The 27,487-nt window shown below is 35.1% G+C and overlaps 1 pseudogene; it reads right to left on the bottom strand.

Annotated features, from left to right (window-relative positions):
• Positions 1-7,633: 7,633 nt before the first annotated feature.
• LOC107646372 (ATP-dependent DNA helicase PIF1-like) lies at positions 7,634-12,022 on the bottom strand (annotated as a pseudogene).
• Between the last annotated feature and the right edge of the window lie 15,465 nt (positions 12,023-27,487).

Raw genomic sequence — 27,487 nt, 5'->3', positions numbered from 1 at the left:
TTCCAGACATTTTACAAAAATTATTTTATTTCAATGTTAAAGCAATTTGACATCTTTGGTAAGGTAAGTAGAAAACCATTATCCTTTGCTATTATTCCATTTAATTACGGACATTACAAAATTTATTTTTATTTCAATGTTAAGTTATTCGCATTCCTGTATATTTCATGGATCAATCCACAAAGCACTACGAGTATTCTGTTTTAGGAAGTAGGATATAAGATACAAGCTATATTGCAACTCTTTTCATTTTTCAATGCAGCTAAAGCAATAAAATTAGAATAATACTACTAATTTAAATTTTTTTATTAACCAAATTTAATTAAATTAGTATAATATAATAAAAATTAGTTATAACTAACATAAAACAACCAAACAGAGAAGAAAAATAAAGTCGTAAGAGACTAAGAAGGCGCATGGCGATATCTCTTAATACTCATCTCAAACTCCTTCTAAGGCATTGGAAGCTCTACATGTTGCGAATGTGATCTCAACAATGTCTTTGTCATGGTGTCCGCTACTGTGTTTGCATCTCACAGGATCAAGCAATAATCAACGCGCCACTTCTAAGTCATGATATCTCTTACTTTAAGCACTAAAGGATCTACACACTCGGCATTATCATGAGAATTGTTAACAAGAATGAAAGCCTCCGGACAATCCGTTTCGCAAATCACATCTCTTTGTCTCAAGTCCCAGACTAAAAGAAATTCTCTCCAAATAGCAAATAACTCTCCTTGAAGAATATTGCAGCTCTCTATTATTCGCCTCATTGTCAATTTTCATTCCAGTCTCTATTAACACATACAAAACAAATCCGATCCCCAGAACCAAAGTAACTAGCATCACAATTGATCTTAAAAGTATCCATCAAAGGAGGAACCCAAGAACAACTAATCATAGAAGGAATAGAAACTCGTTGCAATTCAAAGACATTCCGAAACTCCTTATCGAAGGCTAAAGTCATCCGAGCCACTTTAAAAGGAGGTCAAAGCTTATGATGGTTAAAAATTTTATTGTTCCTAAATCTCCAAATCCACTACAGACCAGAAAAGAATCTAAAAAGATACACTTTGTTATAGGACAAGAACCGGTTCTTTAAATTCAGAGGATGACCGAAAATCTCTAGAGTATGCCAAACAAACTGAGCTTTTGGACAATTTCGAATACAACAGAGTACTGTTTTCTGGCAAGTCAAGCAACTGGAGAAATTATCTGTAGGTAAAAGGCCTCTCTTGAGATGAAAAATAGCAGTGGGTAGTGCCTCTCGCAGACAAAACTAAGCCAACAATTTGATCTTTTCTGGAACAAGTTGACGCCAAAGTCAATTTTCTCTCTCCTCCCATCCAAACATCTTCTTGCAGAGCCATAAGTAGCCATTACGGGCATCATAAATCTTAACCGCCCACCGGGCCAAGTCCAGTCTACCACTGAACCCCCTTGCATATTCGAGTTGTAGGAAGGAATGCTTTCATGCAAAATTTGGAGAAGAGAAGAATAGAACTTCTCAAGGTGTCACTCCCCAACCAACCATAGATCTAAAATTCGGAGATCCGAATAAGAAATGTGAACATAATCCATCTCATTACATAGCTTCTCCTCTTTTCTCCATTTAGAGAACAAAAAATTCTAGTCCAAATTTTCAATGCACCAATTAAAACTATCATTCAAAATATCCTAAATTTTACACAGACTCCTCCAAACATAAGATCCGTTGTCTGTAGAACAGCTGAAAGCGTCACCTAGAGAAAAACGGTATTTAGTTACCAACAGTTGAACCCAAAGCTTGTGGGGATGATGAAAGAGTCGCCAAACTAGCTTCCCAAGAAGAGCAACATTAGTACAAAACGGATTTCGTATTTCCAGACCACCAAACTTCTTTGGAGTGACCAACACCTTCCAACTAACAAGATTTAGTCTCCGACCATTGGCTTGATCTTTCCAGAGAAAATTTCTTATAATAGATGCTATAGAATTTGTTATCCTTTTGGGAAAGAGAGAGACTTGCATGCGGTAAGTAGGAATAGCCGCCACAATCGAATTGATCAAATAGAGCCTTCCCGAACTGTTGAGTAAACGTCCTTTCCAATTTGCTAGCCATCCTCGAATCTTATCCAGAACCTCATTAAAAGATACTCGCGTCACCCGAGAATAACTAAGAGTAATCTCAAGGTATTTGCCCAAATTCTAGATGAAACAAATGAAGGACACCCCAATAAAGATTTCTTTTCTAGTCGCTGAAACATTACGGGAGCACAACGCTTTAAACTTCTTCACATTAATATTCATCCCGTAAGTTTTACAGAAATTCTTCAATGCTGCCATTATATTTTGAACTTGTCATTTTTCTCTTTACAGAAGAGAAGCAAGGCTCTTGAAAAGACGAAGACTAAGCTACTAGGTAATCCTAAAGAAGACCTTTAGTATTATGCTGAGGCTACCACAAATACCACTACACCTCTAAACCACCACATTTTCAAGCTAAACTTCGATTGCGACACACTGATCGTAAGTATTAACCAATTTGCAGCAAGTACCTTGTTTAACTTTGTTAGACTTAGTTTATAAAAAAACTTAAATGTTAGCATTACTCATAAAATTATCTTAATATCGCATCTACGAATATCTATGGTTATAATGGTTAGTTGGTTATATAAATATTTTTAAACTTATATTTATTAGTTTTTACATTTTGATAATATTTGTTTTGTTTTTTAAATTAAAAAATATTGTTAAAAAAAAAACTATTAGTTTAATTTTATCAATACTTTTTAAGAAACTATTACTATAAATATTATAACATAAACACTATATACAATCTTTCTCTCTTCCTCTTCCTCTTCCTCTTCTTCTCTCTCTCTTTCTCCCTCTTTCTCTCTCAATAATAAGGGTATAAATTTTAGAGTATAAATTTTAAAATTTGTATAATTTATGATATTTAAATAATTTTTTCTTAGATTACATATATATTATTTTAAGTTTAATTATTTTATTAGTAGCTATAGGTTTATTAAATTTTTATTTAGATTTTTATATTTTAAAAATTTATAATTAAATTTTTATATTAGATAAAAATATATAATTAAATTCTTATCGGTTGTTATTTTAAAAAAATATAATCATATAATATTTGCTTTTAAAATATTTTAGACTTCATCCTATGTTAAAATGAATATTTCAAAAAAATTTAAAAAATAATCAAAAACCTAATTAAAAGTTTTAATCTAGTATAAGAATTTAATTACAAATTTTTAAATAAGGATAAAGTATTCTTTTGTTCTCTAATATTTGAGCCAAATATTAATTTAGTTTCTAATATTTTAAACTATATCTATTTCTATTCAAAAAAATTTTAAACGGATTCAATATTATCCTATTGTTGAATTTGACATTCAAGGTTAACGAAGTAAGTATGTGCACCTTTAACAACGTTGTTAATTAAGTTATACCTTCTTATTTTTGTGTATTAAAAAAATATAACCAAAATATTTTTATAATACTTTCTCTTCTCGTTCTCATTTAACACAAAATTCTAAATTATTAATAATTAGCATTCCAAAATCAAAAGAAAGGCTTTACACTGATTATCATTGGTTGGTCGATTTTATTTATGTATTGAAATTAAATGTTATTAACTCTTCAAATAGAACGTTTGAAATGTTAAGAACTAAATTTAGACTTGGCCCAAACATTGGAAACTAAAATAATACTTTACCATTTATATTATAAGGATCTAATTGAAAATTTGATGAAACTAGAACGATTAGTAGAATAATTAAATTACTATTTTATTACAAAATAAATAACTATTTTTTATCATCAAAGATTTTAGTGCTGACAAAACTAGCCATAAAAACATAAAATTAATATTATACCATAAAAGATGAGTATGTTTGACAAAATCGTTAAATTTAAAGTTGATTCAGTTAAAAATTTTATAAAATTTTTAAAATACCATTTTCTCCATCTTCTCTATCCCAATCTTTAACCTAACAAAATCAACTAGCCCATCACTTCACCTCTCTCATTCTCTTTTACTCACCACTCTCAGGTTATCACCGCCAGTTTTTCCAGATCGTCGTTGCCAGTCTCTTCCTCACCAAATCTACTCCTCGGCAGCCTCGTCGTCGCATCGTGACTATTGGGATCATGCTACTTTGCACTGTTGACAGCTTCTTGCCGCCAGCCTTGTCATTGATTGCTCCTTCTAACCTCTATCACATCTAGTCACCTCGCTGCCGACTACTCCTTCTCACTTCTTTATTTTTTTCATTGGTCTCTATCCTCTTTACTTATGCTTGATGGTTAGATTTTTCTTTTTTTCTTCTAAATTTAGTATTTTGACTAGCTTCATTTTGAAATGGAAATAGAGATTTAAATATGATACATTCAAAGTTCAAACCTTTATATAATTGTTTCTTAGAATTTCTCATTTTATGAAAATGTAACTTTTTATATATGAATCAATGTGATGAATATGATTTTTCTTCTATAAATTGGTTATGGTGAATTGGTGATAGATGTTTGTCATTAGGGATAAAAATAGGTCAGACAGTCTATTAGAGGCCTGCAACTTAATCTGCATTTAGTTTGGTTTGGCCTGATCTGACTTGACATAAAATAATTTTAAGCTTAGGCTGATTTAAAAGTCTAATTCTATTAATAGGTCAGGTCCAAAATCACAAAATAGCCTAATAGGCTTTTCAAGTCTATATGAGTCTGTTAAAATATAAATAAATATAAAAATATTTTTTTAAATTAAAATAGTTATTAAAACTTTAGATATTATTATAAGGATTAAGTTTAATATATTGCATATAAATATTTTTATTTTAATAAAAAATTATATATGTATCAAATCTTTTATCAGCCTTTAGATTAGGTCAGATTTAATAATAAGCCAGTTTAGTACTTAAAGTAAAGTCTACAATAGACTACAGGCCATATTCAGGCCAGTTAAATATATTACAAATCTAGTCTGTTAAAGATGAAGGCTAACCTAACCTATTAAAGGTGAAGTCTGACTTGATATAACTTATTTTTACCCCTATTTGCCACTGAGATAGCCTCAATCTATGTCTTTGGCAACAGTGGCAGATTATCCAATTTTATTGTGTTGGTCCTATTCATTAAGGGTTACTTTGCTCTTTTTTTATTATTTTAGTCTGTAAGGTTGCGTTTGTTTCTGAGAATAAGACAGGATAAGACACTAAGAATATGATAGGACAAGATACTGAAAAAAAAATCAATTTATTCTCATTTTTTTCATTTAAAAAATTTGAGATGAAAAATATAATAATAAAAAATATAATTATGAAAAATTAATAAGAATAATAAAAGAAAAAATAAAAAAATAAGTTGTATCCCTTGTTAGTGTCAGGATGGATACAAAATATACTAATTTAGTGTCATTGGATACATTGTCTTTGTCTATATCTTTTCTGCCAAATACAATTCTGTGTATCTGTCTCAATGTCCTGTCTCTGTAAATAAATACAGCCTAAAATTTAGCAGTTATGTCTTCAACTTATGCTCTAAATTTATATTATGTTAATATGAGTTTGTTATTTGTTTATTTTTTTTTTAAATCTTTTCAATTTTTATTTATGTTTTTGACAAAATCAATGGATATAAGCTAGATAATTTGCTTTTTGATAATAGGGAGAATATGAAAGTTATGGACTTTGGTTTAGTGAAATAGTAAGTTACTTTGTGAGTATATGCTTGAATTGATTTAGGTGAGGGGAAATAATGGAGGTTACGATAAAGGGTTGAGTTATTAAGGTTGATTTTGGTAAGGCTTCTATAGTTTAGGATTGATTCTCGGTTCTTGTTGAAGAGTTGAGATAAAGATGATAAAAAAGATATTTTAAAAATTTTATAAAATTTTTAACGAAATTAACTTTAAATTTAATGATGGGATATTTTTGTCAAAAGATATTGTATGAATATAATATTAGTTTAAATTTTTTGTGATTAGTTTTGTCAATATTCAAATTTTTTATGATTAGAAATTATTATTTATTTTTTATTATATCTATTTATTTTTATTCTTTAATTATCTTTAATATATTACACATTGTTTGTTTGTTTATTTGTTTATTTATTTTGCTTTTTTTTTCTTTTTAATTTTTTTAACAAGTTTCGTATCAAATTGAGAATCACTTAGGCTTAGTTTGGTAAAGCTTTTTGGAGAGGTGTTTGTGCTTTTAAAAGGCACAAACACCTCATTTTGTGTTTGGTAAATTAAAAAGTCCAAGTGCTTGTGCTTGCAGCTTTTAAAAGTTAGGGGTGCTTTTGAAAGCACTTAACAAGGAGCTTTTCAAAGTTGGCTTGTGCTTTTTAAAATTTAAAGTCTAATATAACCTCATATGTTAACTAATTTTCAAATTTAATACTTGCATTTATGTCTATTATAGTATTTTTAAATTTTAAAAGCTATTTTACCAAACGTAATTGTTGTTGCTTGTGTTTATTGAAAGCTATTTTTAATTTGATTTACCAAACATAAATGCTACAACTTTTATAAAGCCATCTTTTAAAAGTTAGTTTTTATAAGCTACTTTTGAAAAGTAAAAGCTTTACCAAACTAAGCCTAAGTAAAATAACCTGAAGCAGATTGGCCAATGAGTTATAGCTCAAATGGCATAGTCTTTTCATACTCAATTAAGAGATTGCGGATTCGAGTCTCCTATCTTTGATAAAAAAAAAAAAAAAACTGGAGCAGATTGATAAATTGATTACAAATCAAGTTTATTGAGAATTATAAAACTTGACTTAGTACTGATTCCATTATTCTACTCTTGGAAAAGAATATACGTCCTTTTTGTGTTGGCACTTTGGAAAACTAGCTACTTTCTTCGGTCATAGCCTTAAGAAGTAAATAAGAATCAATATATACATCTGAGAGTAACATATATACGGTAATACTTTTACTGAATTAATTAATGGCATTAAGCAGATGAATTCAAACAACAAACAAAAAGGTCCAATTCATTAGTTACCTAACTCATCCCGTAAGTGAGGATCCTCATCCAGTGATTATAGAACTAGTGTGCTCCTGTTTGTTCGAATTAAAAGCTGTTGCTATCAAATTGAATCGTAGACGCCGTGTATTGTGATCGATCTGTGCATGTATTTCTTTCGTTTGGTTCTGAAATTGATATAAACATCTGGATGGTTGCGATTAAGATTTTAAGAACAGGGATGCCACCTTTGTAAAAATGATGGTATAAATATAAATACATATGTATCGGGCACTGCCCATTGTTAAAATTAGGGGTGTTTAAAACCCGTTATGGACCGAAACGTATTTTGTTGGATTCGGGTTCAGCTTTTTTATTTGTTTTTTTTTTTTTGGTCGAGCTCGGGCTTTGTTTCAAATTACCTAATTCGGTCTAAAGTTGTCTATTGTGATTAAAATATACTAGCGATTTAATTCTGCCACTTTTTTTTATGAGATTTAAAGTTAATTATTTTAATAAATTTTAAAATTTTAAATTCGAATAATATAAAAATAATAATATAGAATAATCAATGATAATAAAAACATGTTCAAATTAAAATAATCATATATTATCTATCTATAAATAATAACAATATAAAAATGATTTAATTATAATAAACACATACATCATCTATCTACAAATCTACAAATAACATAATTCATAAAATAATTATTACAATAATATTTTATGGGATTTTATATAACTCAAAGTCATAAAAATAAATAGAAAAATACAATTGTTTACAAAAAATGAGCCATATTTAAAAGTCATATTTTTTTTTTGTTTAGGGACTTTTTTTTTAAGTGGTAAGTCAAAGTACGGATCTGTATTTGAAGAATCTTTCTTGTGCCTACAAAAAGTGTAAAGAAGAAAATTAATTATGTCCTTTTTTTTGGTGATTATAGATCAAACTATAAGTAAAAACGTTAAAATAAATCTAAATTTATTTCTGAATTTGTACCTAGAAAAAATCTTTAGCAATTCCTCATACATTTTCTTATCAATAAATTCTTGAGCCTTGAAGAACTACAAAATTTAGAAATCAATAAAATATACCATAGGCCAATACAAATTTCATTATATTTGAACGAAAAGTTAACAATAAAAAATATAAAACCTGCAAAATTGAAATTTCTTGTTTGAGGTTGGATTTCCTACACATGCACAACAAAAGAAGCCATTAAACCCTCTGTAGAGCATTCAAATCTATAAGTATCCGATATTACCTATATTTTGTGCGGTTTCTTAATCTAATGATAGGTACCTGCAATGTTGTTCTTTACTAACATCAGTTAGTTCCGCTCCTATGAGTTTGTTGCTGGAAAAAGAAAAATGTTTAATTTATTATCATTAGTTTAAAATTATTTTTTGTAACTTTATTCAATATGGGAAACATAATCTCCGTTACAATCTCAGAGTAACCTTTTAATATTTTAGGCATATACTTTTTTCCTTCATTTTTTATTAGTAAAAGAAGAACATAGAAGGGGATAGATAATAGGCATATCAATAACATTCTGATTACGATGATTGCGTTACCTTGTATGTTGTTGGAGCAGTATTTCCTTTTTTATCATCTTCCAGAATTGGGTCTTGTCTGTTTTAACCGTTCCTCCCCAACCAATAGAATAAATTTGAAGGGAATGAACTTATTAGATAACATATGATTATGATTACTAACATAGAAATAGAAGTATGTATATTGAATGCAATTTTGACAGTAATTAACTTAAAAAAATTACTTTATTGTCTATTGGTTTGATTGATGCAATTGCTTGCTCATCTTTCCATGCACTCCAGAGATTTTAGAATCCTTCTTCCTGTAATTGATATTTGTTAATATATTTCTAGTATATCTAGTATGTCTTAGTTAATGGTAATTAGTACGTACCTGTTGCGTAAAACAAATCTTCAAGGTCGTTGTTTTTATCTCTTGGCATATATTGATGAGCTCATTTGAAATCAAATTGTCTATTTAAAAAATATAAGTCGTTAGTCCTCAATAAATTGAAGTTTGTATACAAAGATATCTATATCAATAAAAAAGATTTAAAGATTAAAATTATATGTAGACTGAATTGTACCAAGAAGTAACTACACACACACTTACTAAGAACATAAATTACCTGTTGGGAAGGTAACAATATTTCTTTGAAAACTATATTTATGGTAAATTCTCCACTTGTTCCATCTATTTTTCCTTCTTTGACTAAAATTTTTGTAGTTGACTGAGAAATACTTCGAGACAGAGCAACATATAATTGGCCATGGCTAAATACATGTTTAGAAAGATAGATCCCTACTTTAGGAATGGTCTGTCCTTGTGATTTGTTTATTGTTATTGCAAAACTCAACCTTACAGGAAATTGCTTCCGGATAAGTATAAAAGGCAGTCCTGAATTTTCTGTTGTTTTGTGTTTTATCCGAGGCAAGAAAGCTCTTCTTTCACAGTGATGACCGGTTGAAATTTCTACGTCTAACATGTTTTGAAAAGTTCCACGACATAGTAACCTTGTACCATTGCATAAGCCGGCCTTAGGGTCTATGTTTCTCAATAACATCAAAGGTGCACCTCTTTTTACCTTCAACACATGAGGTGGCAACCCGCCTGTAGAAACTGAGTTAAGGTATTCTTGTTGATATAAATTATTAGCATCTCCTTCTACCTCATCAAATGAGACTAAATTTTGTTCTTCTCCTGGAAACTGGTTGATAATTATATCATTAAGCTGTTGCACATCATGATTTTTTGGCGTCAATATTGCCCTTTCTACCATGTAAGAAGTGTCCCACCCATGTGATTGTAAGTTTGGAAATATTTCTTCTATTAACTTGTGTAACGATGTTTCACCCTCCCATGGAATTGCCATATTTGCTTGTATCCGTACAAAGTCTTCATGTATGGTGGGCTCAATTCCATCACCAATGCGTATAAGATACTCAGCAAAAACATGATCATTAGAAGATCGCATATTTTGTCGCAAATGGAGAATTTTAGTGGAAGCCCATAAATGAGACTTAACTATAGAAGCTGAAATCATTTGTGACTTACTACCTTTCGGTACCACAGGCAGTATTTGGCAGAAATCTTCTCCCATCACCATCACTTTTCCTCCAAATGGCATATCGTTTGCTAATATATCTCTCAGAGTGTGGTCTAATGATTGCACCGATTCTTTATTTACCATAGGTGCTTCATCTCAGATGATTACCGTTGTTTGTCTAATCAGCTTTGCAAGATCTGATTGTTTGCTTATGTTGCAAATGGATGATGGTTCTGCATTAATTGGGATCTTAAACCTAGAATGAGCTGTTCGACTCCCAGGTAATAATGTTGTGGCTATTCCTGATGATGCAGTTACCAAGACAATATGACCCTTATTTCTCAATTCTGCAATTATAGCTCTGTAAAGAAATGTTTTGCCTGATCCTCCTGGCCCATCAACAAAGAACACTCCACTTTCTCTTCGATCAATTGTATTCATAATGCACTTGAAAGCTTTAGATTGGTCATTGTTCAATCTTGCTACGGAACACAGGTCTTCCTGAGGTACTTCGACAGACAGTTCTTCTTGGATAACTCTGGGTATTGAGTTGTCATTGTCATTTTCATGAGTTAGAGCTGGCAAATCGTATTGTGTAATCTATTTTTCGTGCTGAAGGAGTATATCATTTATATCCCTGAGTAGCCGATTTGTGAACACTAAGGCTGTTGTGGTGCTGGCTGACGGATAATCATCCACCATAAGATGGTTGCAAACACGCACGGATGGCAATCGTAAAACACATGGCAATCGTAAAACAGAAGCCTCAACCAAACACGCACGGATGCTACTGTCACTCTCTAACAATCCTCAGTGTTGAGCAGATTGCTTGAAGGACGAATATTGGACCCCATTCACTATTAGCAAGTCATCCCAACTGATTAGTCCTCTGACATTAGATAATAGAATACGCAAATAGAATTTTTCTCCTTCTGAAGGTGATACAGTATAAATTCGACCGATGGATCTTCTCTATGTCTTGCGCTGACGCCATTCCTTTTCCTTGTTGTGCCAAGTGTAATACTCTGGAATTTTCCTGTACAGAAGATGCCTAGATTGTTGGTCCTCCTCACGATTTAGGGCAAAGAACTCAGTGAGCATTGTTCTAGAGAAATAATCATCATTAAGTATTTCAGGAATGGTTTGGTGATCATAGAAGCTCACTTGATGTTGATTTGGCAAATGAATTTGTAACCTTTCCACTGATGGATACATTCGGTAAAGGTTAAATTTAAATATTCTCCAACATGCCTCTGGAGCAGCGATCCATCTTGCATCAACAAACTGTTGGACCTCGTCAACATTAGAACCGTTGTGAACTTCCATTGCAACTCGGTCTGGACCCTTGTAGCAATATTTGCAGAGATACTTTATACTCTTTATGCTACTACATATCTCAACATTAATATGACAATCATACTTTAGTAGTAGCCAAGGGTTGTACGGAACTACCCATCTATTGTCAACTGTGACATTTTGGTTAATCGGTACTGAAGTGTCGAATCGTCGCCTATATTGCGGATATGAGTCGTCACCTCTTCGTGTTTCTGCTGCGAACTCTTTTGGGTAGTTTCGTTTATATTGGCCATTTTTCATACAGGGCGAAGATTGATCAAGTATTCCGCAAGGACCATGAATCATATGTTTTAACACTGCATCATGTAGGTGTGGTTCTACTTCTTTAGATGGTATCTCTGCACGTACCAAACTATCATAATGCTCCGGATCAATTAACTTGTCATTGTTCTCTAAGATTAACAACATATGTACATGTGGCAACCCTCTTTTTTGAAACTCAGTGACATAAATATAGCTCTTCACCTTTTTCAAGACACCCTTAGTAATTACATCCTCTTTTAGCTGTTCAAATTTGGCTCGAAAAATTCTTGTTGTTAGATCTGGACGATATTGTGGAGTTTGAACTGGGTTGAGTTCTGAAGTTATTTCAGTCCAAGATGGATTGCATGTCATTGTGAGAAAAATATCTGGCTTACCCTCTTTAAGAACAATCGCAATTCCATCTTCATATCATTGGGTCATGTCGCGACGGCTACCAATGAACGACGATGGTAATATTGTTCTTTTTCTTCCAATATTTTCTGAAGACAAATATATAGAGAAATATTATTAGTTTTAATAATTATTTTGGGTAATTCTTAATGATTTACGAAGTAGAAATTAGATACAATATTTACCTGCATTGGTTTCTCCTGTGTGCAAAGCATCTTGTAAGCCTTTGTATAATTCAGCCCGTAATTTCTTCTGTCTAGTTCGAACCCATCTTAACTTTCCGGTTTTAATTTTCACATAGTTATCAAAAACATATTGTTGTAGTAGTCGCCCTGCTTGCAATACGGTGGAATGATCATCGGGGCGGATCTACAAATTTTTAAGAATTTGCAAAAAAGATTAGATACATTGAATAATTTTTTGGCAGAATTTTATTGAAGTCTATACTGCGTAGGAAATGGGAATTTGTACCTGGAGCATATAGCTATTATATGTTCGGCATGATACTTTGCCGCCACTTTGACTTCGGGTATTGATATCCCATCCATGAGTTCCAAATGGAAAAAGAAGAGGATATTGTAGTGGATCGTAATAGCCAACGAATTCCTGAATCCTTCGTAGGCTACCAGCATGAGTTTGCACCTTAATATCTCGCCCACGAATCATTGTTTCAACGTCATCACCAACAATTATAGCTGCTACCCGCGACGCAGTTGGAAGACTATATTGTGGCTGATTAGCAGGTCGCTCTCTAATGACCAAACAACACTCATGTACATCTGACCGTTGTGCAAGCTGGCGAAACACATGGAGAAAAGGATTATACCGGTGTAGCAATTGTTGTAACTTGAAAACTAATGTTTCATGTAGTTGTGTGTTCTCCAGCATCCTATTCTGCAACTCGTGGTCAGTATCATATATGTACAGTTGCAAAAACTGTGGCCGCATGTCCTGATTTGGATGAAATCCCCCTATATTGTGATATATTGAGCCTTGAGCACGAAATGTATATATACCACGACCTATTATAGCCAGTTGTTCGTCTATGTGCACACCACACGAAGTGAAGGAAAATACATGATTGTATCCACGAATATGTTTTCTAAAATGGTTTCCTTCTGCAGAGGGGTCCAAGAAGATTTCAAGCATTTACTCGGGGAAGAGAGACTTTTCCCCATTACAGTGTAACAGCCCAGACCACCCGCTAGCACGATATTGTCCGCTTTGGCACACAAGGCCTCACGGTTTTGCCTTTGACGATAGGGATGATAGCCGAAACCCCCCACACTCACTCGTCAAAACGCGTCATGCTAGGGAGAGATATCCACACCCTTATAAGGCATGCTTCGTTCCCCTCTCCAACCGATGTGGGCCTTACAATCCACCCCCCTAAGGGAGTCCAGCGCCCTCGCTGGCACATCGATCCGAGCTCTGGCTCTGATACCATAATGTAACACCCTAACTACCAAAGCTCACGCTTCCGGCTGTGCAACTCTGATAGCTCGGACATTACGATGACACTTATACTATTTAATACTAAAATATGAGCCTGTTTAAAACTTTAAACCGCAAAACCGCTCCCGAAAATTACTTTCGTTCGATAACGTACATCCATAGATACCATACAACTTACAAAAACTCATAAAGAGTACATCCATATATATATATATATATATATATATATATATATATATATATATATATATATATATATATATATATATATATATATATATATATATATATACATACATATACGTAAATAATATTACAAACATTAACCAATACAATTCCTATCCCTCTTACAGATTATATCAAGATAAAGGCGAGGGTACAATAAACCATAACTAAAATAATACAGAGCATCACAACAACAATTAAATAAGCTCTTCGTAGCTTCTGCGCCCATATCCTGAAAGGGGAAAAAATGTAGGGGGGTGAGAACATCATCCTCGAAAGGGTTCTCCGTAGAGGGTTTTTGGGAATTACTGTAATAGGATACATGAAGATAAACCGTACCAGTGATTAATAACCGACTTATGCCTCTTTTCAAAAACAACTGTTTACAATAAAAGTAAAGTCGGAAATCTTTTCTAAAAGAGGAACCGTTCAATTCTCAAAACATCAAAGCCTTTCAAAATGGTTTATCTATACTGAACCAAAGTAGCCTTTCATATTTTATTCCCAACTAGAAACACGAAACCAAAATCAACCATCGGTTCATCTCATTCCAACCACGGCCCTAGGCCCAAACAATCCAACCATCAACTAATCACCACAATCCAACAGAGTCCCAGATGCAAACACAAATAGGAAGTTCAAGCACAAACAAACAGTTACAGCAAGTAGAACAATTAGCAGTTAATCACAAAGGCAAACCACGTACAATATGCACACCCAAACAATGTCACATAGATGCATATGATGCATGCCTGTCCTAGTGGCTGATGATATCATCTATCGGTTATATAGCCAACCCGACACGTCCTGGTAGCTAACCATGGACAGAAACACCCATCGCGGAGCAAGTAGGTTTGAGCTACAACCCCATTGCTACTACCCGCTCAACCCAGAGCCAGTGGAATAACCACTACTGCGGCTACTACCCAGGCGGGTGTTTAACAGCTCAACCTGGAGCGAGTGGAATCACCACTACTACCGCTACTACCCAGGCGTCACAGTCTCTGACCTGGAGCAAGTGGGACGAACCACAACGCTTGCTACTACCCAGGTATCTCAAGCATATATTCATTCATTTCCAGTCATGGATCAACATCCATCTCAGCCATCCGGCTTAAATTCATAATTCATAGTCAGCCATACGGCCCATAACTCATTCGGCAATCAGCCATAAATCAATATCATACACAGCCATTACGGCTCACGGTTCAATCCAAAACAAGCCAATATTCATAATCATACATAGCCATTCCGGCCCATAACAAAACAGCACTTCCACCACTCAACATCATCAGATTCATAAAACCGGCATTCAAGCCATAAATCACTTTTCTCAAGCCATTTCACTTTGAAAACAAATTTCAACTCTTTTCAGCCTTGGCTTTAAAGATCTCATTTCTCAAATCATCTCAGGCTCACAAGCCACTTCTACTCAAAGTGAGTTCCCTTTTTAAAACAAAGCCACTATCGGCATTCTCTTTCCAAAACTTCCAAAACCATGGCAAGTTAAGGATTTATTTCAAAGTATCCAAAATCACCCACCCAACAGTAGAATTTCATAACAAAAGTTTTTCGGCAGAGTCCCAAGTCTTTAGGGGAAGGTCAACTTACATCAATTCCTTAAAATTCATTGAAACTCTTAAAATCATAGATTCTCAGTTCAAGTAAATAAAATTGAATTTATTATGAAACCAAACCATACAAAATCATAAGTTCCAACCCGGTCCAAAAATCAACTCATTTGAAATAGAACCGGTTCATTTGAATCAAACCGCTTTCAGATTTCTTTTTGGAACCCATTTTTCCAACTCTTCCAAAATGCCTCAAACTTGATTAATCAATCAAAAGTCTAGGTTCCTTTAAAAATCACTAAAAACTCCTTTTTATATTGAAATCAATATTAGAGCATCATTATTTCCTTCAGTGATTCAAACGGTAAAAATAGTTCAGTTCTAAATAAGCCGAACTCAACGTATAAGGTTCATCAAATAAATTAAGCTGGAAAGCATAAATACCCTCTTAATAAATCAAATAATACAATTTCTCAAATCCAAACCTTTTAAATAACCTTTCAAACAAGACTAAGATTTTATAGAAATTTCGGCAGCACCTCCCCTAAAACTAGGACTTTTGCCACCCGGTTCGGGTCCCAACTAAACCGTTCCTCATTCCTTTTCAACAACACAAAATCAGAAATCAATTCAAATCAAGCTAAATCCAACAATCGCCTCAGTGGCGTATCTCAAGGATACTATTTCAAAATCAACTCAATATCAATCGATTTAACTCATTTCCAAAGCTTTAAAGAATCGATTCAACAATAAATCATTTGTCCGAAACCAAGTCAATTAAAGTAAACCAGGATGAACTCAAAAGTGTTCTATCTTTCACATCATCCAAATAATTGACTCAATTCAAACCAATCCTCAACGGATTAAACTCATTTTAAATCTTTAAAGAATCAACTTCCAAAGATTACATTTCACAAAGCCGCACAACAATTCAGCCAAACAAACATTCATAATCATTCGATACAATCAATTTATACATAAGGCCGATACAATCACCAAATACACATTTTCTCACAACAGTATCCATATGTAATAATTCCAATACATAAAGCATAGTTTTTGGAAAGCGCCCCTACCTCAAAACGCAATTCCATAACCCAAACGTCTCACAGAGTCCTTTCTGCCTCAACCCGAGGTCAACAATCAAAATCCCGGCAGCCAAAACCTCGGTTCCAAGCCACTTTCGCAACGGTCTCAACAACTCTAATCGCAACATACAACAACCGAAACTCAATCTCATAGCAATTAACACCATAAACATCAGCGTGAGATTACAGAACAGTAACCAAAAGGGCTTTCATATCGAAAACGCTTACCAAAACCAAGAAAGAACGGCCAAATCAAGCAACGGTAGTCCCGGCGGTGGTTCTGGCAGCAATCGCACTACACCCGATGACCAGAACGGCAGCAATCAGAACTCAAACCTATGTTACCAAACCTCAGAGTCTTTAACCAAGCATTACAGAATACTGACTAAAAGGGCTTTCCAAAATAACACGCTTACCGCAACAAGGGAAGAACTACACCGAGTAGCGGCAACCCCGATGGTGGTTCCAGCAACACCCGCGCCACTCCCGGTGAGCGTAACGGTGAAAGAAGCGATGCAGCCGCTCCGAATGGCAAGCACCGCGACGAACAACGCCAGCGGCCGTGAATGGCAGTAGCTTCGGCGTGGGTCCGGTGGTGGCAACTCGCAATAACTCCAAACGACACCGCTTCAGTGGCGGTTTCCGGCGGCAATGGCGGTGTGCAGCTCGATGGCAGGCTACACCCGCGGCAGCAACGGTAGTCACAGTGGCCCTCTGCCTCGCAGCTCTGCCTCCCTTCCTCCACGCCTCTGTCAGCGACAGCCAAGGCTCCAACTGGCAACAGCGGCTGACTCCACCCAAGGCGACAATGACTGTTCAGATAGCAGCGGTCGCATACGGTGGCGCGCGGCAACAGCCACGAGTCCCTCTCTACGCGAGGTTGACTCCACGCCTTCCTCTTTCTCCAATTCGAACCTGACAGAGGAATCCACGACGGCGACGAGGAAAACTTGACGGCGACGTCGGCGCGGTCACGCAAAACGGCGACCCCGCAGCTCTGACGGCGACCCCGCAGCTCTGTCGGCGGCAGCAGCGCGGCCCTCTTCTCTTCTTTTTCTCCTGGCGACAGCAACGGCGACGGCACTCCTTGTTGGCACCGCACCATCCCACGCCTCCGGCTTCCCCTCCTCTGGCTCACCCCTGACTCGTCACTCTCTCTCTCTCTGTTCTGTTTCTGTTGGAGGGATTTTGGGTGGCAGCGCGTGTTTCAAGCCTTGGGGGGAAGTGTTTGCTAAAGAAGGGTTGCGGCTGCTGGGTTTGTGAAGGGAACCGGGTCATGGGTTAGGGTTTCAGGGTTAGGGTTTCATTTTCAAAAATTAGGGTTAGGGGCATTTTAGTAATTTCAGATGAAATTGGGAATAATGTAGTAATTGAAACCCAAATTAAATCCAACACTAATTGTATATAGAAAAATGCTATTTGCTCATCAATCTTACAAATTATTTTTCATAAAATGCCCAAATCAAAATAATTAGAAATAATATAATTAAACCCTTTATTTTCCAAAGTAACAGTATTAATATTTAAAATATTAATTATTTAATCCGAATCATATAAAAATCCTTATTATTTCACAACTACCAACTTTATAATATAATTATAGAAAATAATCCAGTAATTATCAAATTGGATAATAAATCATAACTTGTCTCAAATTCAATAAATCACAACTTGCCTTAATTATCTTTAATAAAATAGTTTCTGAAATTAAGGCTATAAAGTTCACACTTCCGGCTGCGCGACTCTGATAGCTCGGACATTACGACGACTTTTATACTATTTAATACTAAAATATGAGCCTGTTTAAAAACTTTAAACCGTAATACCGATCCAAAAGTACTTTCATCCGATATCATACATCCATAAATACCATACAACTTGCAAAACTCATAAAGAGTACATCCATATGTATATACATATACATATATAATATTACAAGCATTAACCAATACAATTCCTATCCCTCTTACAGATTATATCAAGATAAAGGCGAGGGTACAATAAACCATAACTAAAACAATACAGAGTATCACAACAACAATTAAATAAGCTCTTCATAACTTCTGCGCCCATATCCTGAAAGGGGAAAAATGTAGGGGGGGTGAGAACATCATCCTCGAAAGGGTTCTCAGTAGAGGGTTTTTGGGAATTACTGTAATAGGATACGTGAAGATAAACCGTACCAGTGATTCATAATCGTGGGTGGATTGTAAGGCCCACATCGGTTGGAGAGGGGAACGAAGCATGCCTTATAAGGGTGTGGATACCTCTCCCTAGCATGACACGTTTTGACGAGTGAGTGTGGGGGGCTTCGGCTATCATCCCTATCGTCAAAGGCAAAACCGTGAGGCCTTGTGTGCCAAAGCGGACAATATCGTGCTAGCGGGTGGTCTGGGCTGTTACATTATGGTATCAGAGCAGTCCTTCCTGTAGAGCCTGAGGAATGGACCGACTATGCTTCAATTGCATACTCTGAGCGTTTGTCATGTATTAGGTCTTGTCGAATGACGAGAATTAGAGCTTTATGCACATGATGGTCTATTGATTAACGCTGTTAGTCTTGCATTGCAAAATTCTTGGTATTAAGTTTGGCCGGCTTAATACTAGTGAATTATGTATATGAAAGCACTGATGGGTTATCATAGATGATATACGAGTTTCGAGTAAAGCGAACTGCGGGTTTTGGGAATGTTGGAAACTATTTCTCGAGGCTATTCAGTTGTGTGTCTTGAATTCTGTTCGAGTCGACCTGTTCTTTCGTATCCTAACTTGAAGTTCTTGTTTGCTAATCCTTTTAAAAAGTAGTTTGATTTTTCAACTCTATTCCTCTATTCATATGCATTCTTGTTTTATCTTAAGTGCATATGCTTGTTTGAAATCCTTGTTGTATCTATCTTTCTCTGTTTGAGTTCTTCTTGATTCAAGTATTCTTTGATACAGCCTTGAACTTGTCTTAATGTGCTGTGACTTTTAACTCCGGGTTCCGAGTTCATTCTTAGAGAACTTGTTGATTCAGTTTTCTTCTTATTTGACAGTGATTACAGCTAATTTTGAGATTTTTATAAAAATTGCTGTTGACTAGATATACACTTATCTATATGTGGAACTTTGAAGATTTCTTATACAGTTTAACAACTATTTATTTCTAATGCCTCGCATGTGCTTTTACTGGTTTATGGAACTGCATTTACCTTAAATTACAATTTGGCTTTCTAGTAATTTTACTATAATTCCAATGCACATCTTCATTTGATTATGTATTTGGATATTTTTCAAAATTTTGAAAAGAAAGGATTTACTACTTTTGTCTCGGTTGAGTTTCGTTTGATAAGCTTTACTTAACTTATTTTGAATTGAGTTTGATTTAGCATGCTATATGATTCATGCCATTGTTGTTCTCTTGAAAGTGTTGGACTCGCATCTTTCTTCTTATGAACGGACTCATTCTCTCCTAAGCTTTCCATCTCCATGAGTGTCATGTTTGACTTTGTTTTTAACTAACCTTTTACATCTTGTGCACATTACCATTGATCTTGGTTTTTCCTCTCTTGTGAATCTCACTCTTATGTGAGTCAACTTGATTTGTTTCAATTTCGTGCACCGTTTATCCTCTCATTGTCTTTACAAGAGTTTTTAGTCAAAGATTTATCCCTGAGAAATTACTAATGGTTAAGTTGTCTTTTTTTATGACTTTTGTATTCTTTTGAGTCAATTGAAAGCTTATTTGATGTCTCATGCCTAGTGGATCTTGTTTGAGCTATCTTGGTTTAAGATCCTTTCTTGCATGGCTTGACTTCTTTTTAGTACATCTTAAACTTCTTGAATGTTCTTCTGAGGTGGTGATTTCAAGAACACTTTTGGAGTCTTGTTTTGAATCTTTTAAAGAAGTTTCGAATTCTCTTGTAAGAAGTTTTAAACGGAATTTACTTTCTGTTGCTTGATTGAGAGTGAAACCATTATTCGATTTTGACAAAATTGTTCTTAAAGTTGGCATGCGCTATTTTAAATAAGGTTTTGGAGAGCTTCCTTGTTTAGTGGAAATCGGTTCGTTTGTAACGCACCACTTATTTTCTTTACTAAATTGTAAGCAAATTTCTACCTCGGAATTTCTTTTCTAAAGAGAGTTTAACTTCCTCTTGCGTCCATGCTATAAATATTATACACGCTTGTTTGAATATGAATTTTTAGAATTTTTGAATAAGCATTTGATTACTTCCAAGTTTTCATGAACTGCTTTTGGTTAAGCTATGCACGTAACTGTCTTTCTAAAATATTTGAGGAAATATTTTAGCGCTTAACCAAACCTGTGTACATGTTGTTTTAAAACTCTATATAATATACTTCAACATGAACTTGTATTAAAGCAAAGCCACGTTTATGTTTTTGATACTCTCTTGAAGAATGGTTGTTGCTTAACTTTTCTGTTAGCCTGCGAGGTGATTTTTTTGCAAAATTTTCGACTCTTTTAACGAACAGAGTATTCGGAAGTATTTTAATCGTGCTCTTGAGTTCTGTGAGCCTTGTCTTGGGTTTGAGATATTCTCTGCTGTAAACCTCATACTTCTTCGACTCAGTTTGAGTTTGTTTCAAACTGATGCGCTAGTTTTCTTCTTATTGATCCAATTGAATTTCCTTGATCTAAGGGTTATTTTTGGAGTTGTTAATCGATTTATTTCTGGCAAACTTCTTTGCTTGAGCACCCTTGTTTATCTGGAGTTGGATACATTCTCTCAAAATCTAGGAGTACTATCTTTGACATTTGACTCTCCTTTCTAGAATCTTGTATCCTTTTGAGTAGACTCGAGAATTGTTTTGATATCACGTGTGATTTGTAGACATAGTAACACGATGCGTTAGTTCTTTAAGACATGATATGTGTATACGGAAGTTGAAGCGGTAGGTGTACAACGTTAGGAGTTGTGGGTGTTCTGTCCCTTGCAAACGAGCTTGCGATTGTTAGGCTTATGATCAGATACGAGAATTGTAAGGTGCTTGATGGAGTTGGAAGGTTGAAGCTTTGAGGTTGAGGTGAGATTAGTGTGTAGATGTTGAGCACGTCGTTGTAACCTCATCCTGTTTTATAACCTTCAATGCCTTACCTTACTATCACATGTTTGACCCATGTCACCTTTTGCATTGAGCCTACCTTGTAGCGTTTGCTTTGCACTCACACTTCTACCTTGGCATCCTTATGCATATGACAATCAAAGTATTTGAAAACCGTATATATGTTTATATTTTGAGATATTTTTGCTTCTTCCTTAAATGTGTTTAAGAGTGAACTGTTATGGAATTTCTTTCGTTTTGTATCAATTTTCGAGGGCGAAAATTTTTATAAGGTGGGTAGAATGTAAGACCCAGAATCTTTGAAAAGTCTTTTTATGATCAAGTCTCAAATCACATAGTTATTTATAGCCTTAATTTCAGAAACTATTTTATTAAAGATAATTAAGGCAAGTTGTGATTTATTGAATTTGAGACAAGTTATGATTTATTATCCAATTTGATAATTTCTGGATTATTTTCTATAATTATATTATAAAGTTGGTAGTTGTGAAATAATAAGGATTTTTATATGATTCGGATTAAATAATTAATATTTTAAATATTAATACTGTTACTTTGGAAAATAAAGGGTTTAATTATATTATTTCTAATTATTTTGATTTGGGCATTTTATGAAAAATAATTTGTAAGATTGATGAGCAAATAGCATTTTTCTATATACAATTAGTGTTGGATTTAATTTGGGTTTCAATTACTACATTATTCCCAATTTCATCTGAAATTACTAAAATGCCCCTAACCCTAATTTTTGAAAATGAAACCCTAACCCAAAAACCCTAACCCATGACCCGGTTCCCTTCACAAACCTAGCAGCCGCAACCCTTCTTCAGCAAACACTTCCCCCCAAGGCTTGAAACACGCGCTGCCACCCAAAATCCCTCCAACAGAAACAGAACAGAGAGGGAGAGTGACGAGTCAGGGGTGAGCCAGAGGAGGGGAAACCGGAGGCGTGGGATGGTGCGGTGCCGGCAAGGAGTGCCGTCGCCGTTGCTGTCGCCAGGAGAAAAAGAAGAGAAGAGGGCCGCGCTGCTGCCACCGACAGAGCTGCGGGGTCGCCGTTAGAGCTGCGGGGTCGCCGTTTCGCGTGACCGCGCCGACGTCGCCGTCAAGTTTTCCTCGTCGCCGTCGTGGATTCCTCTGTCAGGTTCGAATTGGAGAAAGAGGAAGGCGTGGAGTCAACCTCGCGTAGAGAGGGACTCGTGGCTGTTGCCGCGCGCCACCGTATGCGACCGCTGCTATCTGAACAGTCATTGTCGCCTTGGGTGGAGTCAGCCGCTGTTGCCAGTTGGAGCCTTGGCTGTCGCTGACAGAGGCGTGGAGGAAAGGAGGCAGAGCTGCGAGGCAGAGGGCCACTGTGACTGCCGTTGCTGCCGCGGGTGTAGCCTGCCATCGAGCTGCACACCGCCACTGCCGCCGGAAACCGCCACTGAAGCGGTGTCGTTTGGAGTTATTGCGAGTTGCCACCGCCGGACCCACGCCGAAGCTACTGCCATTCACCGCCGCTGGCGTTGTTCGTCGCGGTGCTTGCCATTCGGAGCGGCTGCATCGCTTCTTTCACCGTTACGCTCACCGGGAGTGGCGCGGGTGTTGCTGGAACCACCATCGGGGCTGCCGCTACTCGGTGTAGTTCTTCCCTTGTTGCGGTAAGCGTGTTATTTCGGAAAGCCCTTTTAGTCAGTATTCTGTAATGCTTGGTTAAAGACTCTGAGGTTTGGTAATATAGGTTTGAGTTCTGATTGCTGCCGTTCTGGTCATCGGGTGTAGTGCGATTGCTGCCAGAACCACCGCCGGGACTACCGTTGCTTGATTTGGCCGTTCTTTCTTGGTTTTGGTAAGCGTTTTCGATATGAAAGCCCTTTTGGTTACTGTTCTGTAATCTCACGCTGATGTTTATGGCGTTAATTGCTATGAGATTGAGTTTCGGTTGTTGTATGTTGCGATTAGAGTTGTTGAGACCGTTGCGAAAGTGGCTTGGAACCGAGGTTTTGGCTGCCGGGATTTTGATTGTTGACCTCGGGTTGAGGCAGAAAGGACTCTGTGAGACGTTTGGGTTATGGAATTGCGTTTTGAGGTAGGGGCGCTTTCCAAAAACTATGCTTTATGTATTGGAATTATTACATATGGATACTGTTGTGAGAAAATGTGTATTTGGTGATTGTATCGGCCTTATGTATAAATTGATTGTATCGAATGATTATGAATGTTTGTTTGGCTGAATTGTTGTGCGGCTTTGTGAAATGTAATCTTTGGAAGTTGATTCTTTAAAGATTTAAAATGAGTTTAATCCGTTGAGGATTGGTTTGAATTGAGTCAATTATTTGGATGATGTGAAAGATAGAACACTTTTGAGTTCAGCCTGGTTTACTTTAATTGACTTGGTTTCGGACAAATGATTTATTGCTGAATCGATTCTTTAAAGCTTTGGAAATGAGTTAAATCGATTGATATTGAGTTGATTTTGAAATAGTATCCTTGAGATACGCCACTGAGGCGATTGTTGGATTTATCTTGATTTGAATTGATTTCTGATTTTGTGTTGTTGAAAAGGAATGAGGAACAGTTTAGTTGGGACCCGAACCGGGTGGCAAAAGTCCAAGTTTTAGGGGAGGTGCTGCCGAAATTTCTATAAAATCATAGTCTTGTTTGAAAGGTTATTTAAAAGGTTTGGATTTGAGAAATTGTATTATTTGATTTATTAAGAGGGTATTTATGCTTTCCAGCTTAATTTATTTGATGAACCTTATACGTTGAGTTCGGCTTATTTAGAACTGAACTATTTTTACCGTTTGAATCACTGAAGGAAATAATGATGCTCTAATATTGATTTCAATATAAAAAGGAGTTTTTAGTGATTTTTAAAGGAACCTAGACTTTTGATTGATTAATCAAGTTTGAGGCATTTTGGAAGAGTTGGAAAAATGGGTTCCAAAAAGAAATCTGAAAGCGGTTTGATTCAAATGAACCGGTTCCATTTCAAATGAGTTGATTTTTGGACCGGGTTGGAACTTGTGATTTTGTATGGTTTGGTTTCATAATAAATTCAATTTTATTTACTTGAACCGAGAATCTATGATTTTAAGAGTTTCAATGAATTTTAAGGAATTGATGTAAGTTGCCACTGTTGGGTGGGTGATTTTGGATACTTTGAAATAAATCCTTAACTTGCCATGGTTTTGGAAGTTTTGGAAAGAGAATGCCGATAGTGGCTTTGTTTTAAAAAGGGAACTCACTTTGAGTAGAAGTGGCTTGTGAGCCTGGGATGATTTGAGAAATGAGATCTTTAAAGCCAAGGCTGAAAAGAGTTGAAATTTGTTTTCAAAGTGAAATGGCTTGAGAAAAGTGATTTATGGCTTGAATGCCGGTTTTATGAATCTGATGATGTTGAGTGGTGGAAGTGCTGTTTTGTTATGGGCCGGAATGGCTATGTATGATTATGAATATTGGCTGGTTTTGGATTGAACCGTGAGCCGTAATGACTGTGTATGATATTGATTTATGGCTGATTGCCGAATGAGTTATGGGCCGTATGGCTGACTATGAATTATGAATTTAAGCCGGATGGCTGAGATGGATGTTGATCCATGATTGGGAATGAATGAATATATGCTTGAGATACCTGGGTAGTAGCAAGGGTTGTGGTTCGTCCCACTTGCTCCAGGTCAGAGACTGTGACGCCTGGGTAGTAGCGGTAGTAGTGGTGATTCCACTCGCTCCAGGTTGAGCTGTTAAACACCCGCCTGGGTAGTAGCCGCAGTAGTGGTTATTCCACTGGCTCTAGGTTGAGCGGGTAGTAGCAATGAGGTTGTAGCTCAAACCTACTTGCTCCGCGATGGGTGTTTCTGTCCATGGTTAGCTACCAGGACGTGTCGGGTTGGCTATATAACCGACAGATGATATCATCAGCCACTAGGACAGGCATGCATCATATGCATCTATGTGACATTGTTTGGGTGTGCATATTGTACGTGGTTTTCCTTTGTGATTAACTGCTAATTGTTCTACTTGCTGTAACTGTTTGTTTGTGCTTGAACTTCCTATTTGTGTTTGCATCTGGGACTCTGTTGGATTGTGGTGATTAGTTGATGGTTGGATTGTTTGGGCCTAGGACCGTGGTTGGAATGAGATGAACCGATGGTTGATTTTGGTTTCGTGTTTCTAGTTGGGAATAAAATATGAAAGGCTACTTTGGTTCAGTATAGATAAACCATTTTGAAAGGTTTTGATGTTTTGAGAATTGAACGGTTCCTCTTTTAGAAAAGATTTCCGACTTTACTTTTATTGTAAACAGTTGTTTTTGAAAAGAGGCATAAGTCGGTTATTAATCACTGGTACGGTTTATCTTCATGTATCCTATTACAGTAATTCCCAAAAACCCTCTACTGAGAACCCTTTCGAGGATGATGTTCTCACCCCCCTACATTTTTTCCCCCTTTCAGGATATGGGCGCAGAAGTTACGAAGAGCTTATTTAATTGTTGTTGTGATGCTCTGTATTATTTTAGTTATGGTTTATTGTACCCTCGCCTTTATCTTGATATAATCTGTAAGAGGGATAGGAATTGTATTGGTTAATGTTTGTAATATTATTTACGTATATGTATGTATATATATATATATGGATGTACTCTTTATGAGTTTTTGTAAGTTGTATGGTATCTATGGATGTACGTTATCGAACGAAAGTAATTTTCGGGAGCGGTTTTGCGGTTTAAAGTTTTAAACAGGCTCATATTTTAGTATTAAATAGTATAAGTGTCATCGTAATGTCCGAGCTATCAGAGTTGCGCAGCCGGAAGCGTGAGCTTTGGTAGTTAGGGTGTTACATACAGCACATCTCGAACGTCTCATGGTGAAATAGACGTGCGCTATAGTAATGACATGTCCTTGGAATTGGTAGCGGAGTTCGAATTATTGTTGCATCCTCTTGAAAATTTCGTGCACAATTATGGGATGCTCGAACATTTTTTCTAATTTCTGTACTCGTATTAAATTAACATATATTTGGTTACATTCATAATGAAAATCAGAAAATGATGAACTTTGTAACAACTAAAAAAATAGTTCTTTGTTGATTATAAATACAAAGAATTACTTCCATTATAGTGGTCATCATACGAAAGAGATAAGTAGCTATAAAATATTTAAGTGATGTTTCAATCATTTTTTTTAACTTTGTTACATTGTATAATATTGTGATGTTATTTGACTTTATTTGTTTTAAATTTTGTTATTCAAATGTATTTAACAATTTTAATTATAAAATATTTTTTTTTATTCTTTACAAAGATGTTTTGTATTCATTAAGTAAATAAGTAAATATTTTTATTCTTTTAATTATAAAAAATATTATTTATTCTGTAGCAAAATAGTTTTATTCTTTTTTAAATAAAATCATTTTGTTTATAACTTTTTATTCGAAACTGTTATAACAAAGTTAAAATCACATATGATCTATAACAACATTATATTATTCTAAATGTTTATTATTTTCTTGTTCTATTATATGTTTTTGTTTATATGGTAACATTATGTTTATCATGGATTATGTTTATCATGGATTATTTTTTTTAGATTAAATAGTCAATACAATATAGTTTGAGTCTGAAATAAATAATTTTTTTAAAAAAATGCTTTCTTTATATATTATAAAATTTTTTTTGTATAAAGTTTTCTGTTCATCAATTGTCTTATGGCATTTTTTAGTTAATTATCTTATATAGGGTATGACAATTTTTGCCTTTGGCCAAATTTTTTAGCTTGTATGTTTTGTTTCATGTTTTTTAAATGTTTAGATATTACTGATCGAAATAATACAATACATGACGATAATATTGGTTCATATTTTATTTGTTCTATTACTTCTAATAATCTTTATTTTGTATGCTTTCGCCTAGAGTTATCATTTTAATTTTTACTATTTATTTTATTTCTTAAAATATATTTTATTTAATTATTTTATGTTGTCATATTTGTGTAAATTATAATAAAATAATTCAACAAAATGTAAAAATTCTTAAATTA

The sequence above is a fragment of the Arachis ipaensis genome, chromosome B6 (genome assembly GCF_059453495.1).
Source record: "Arachis ipaensis isolate K30076 ecotype BB chromosome B6, ASM5945349v1, whole genome shotgun sequence".
Classification (NCBI taxonomy): domain Eukaryota; kingdom Viridiplantae; phylum Streptophyta; class Magnoliopsida; order Fabales; family Fabaceae; genus Arachis; species Arachis ipaensis.
This window is presented reverse-complemented; position numbering and strand designations above follow the sequence as displayed.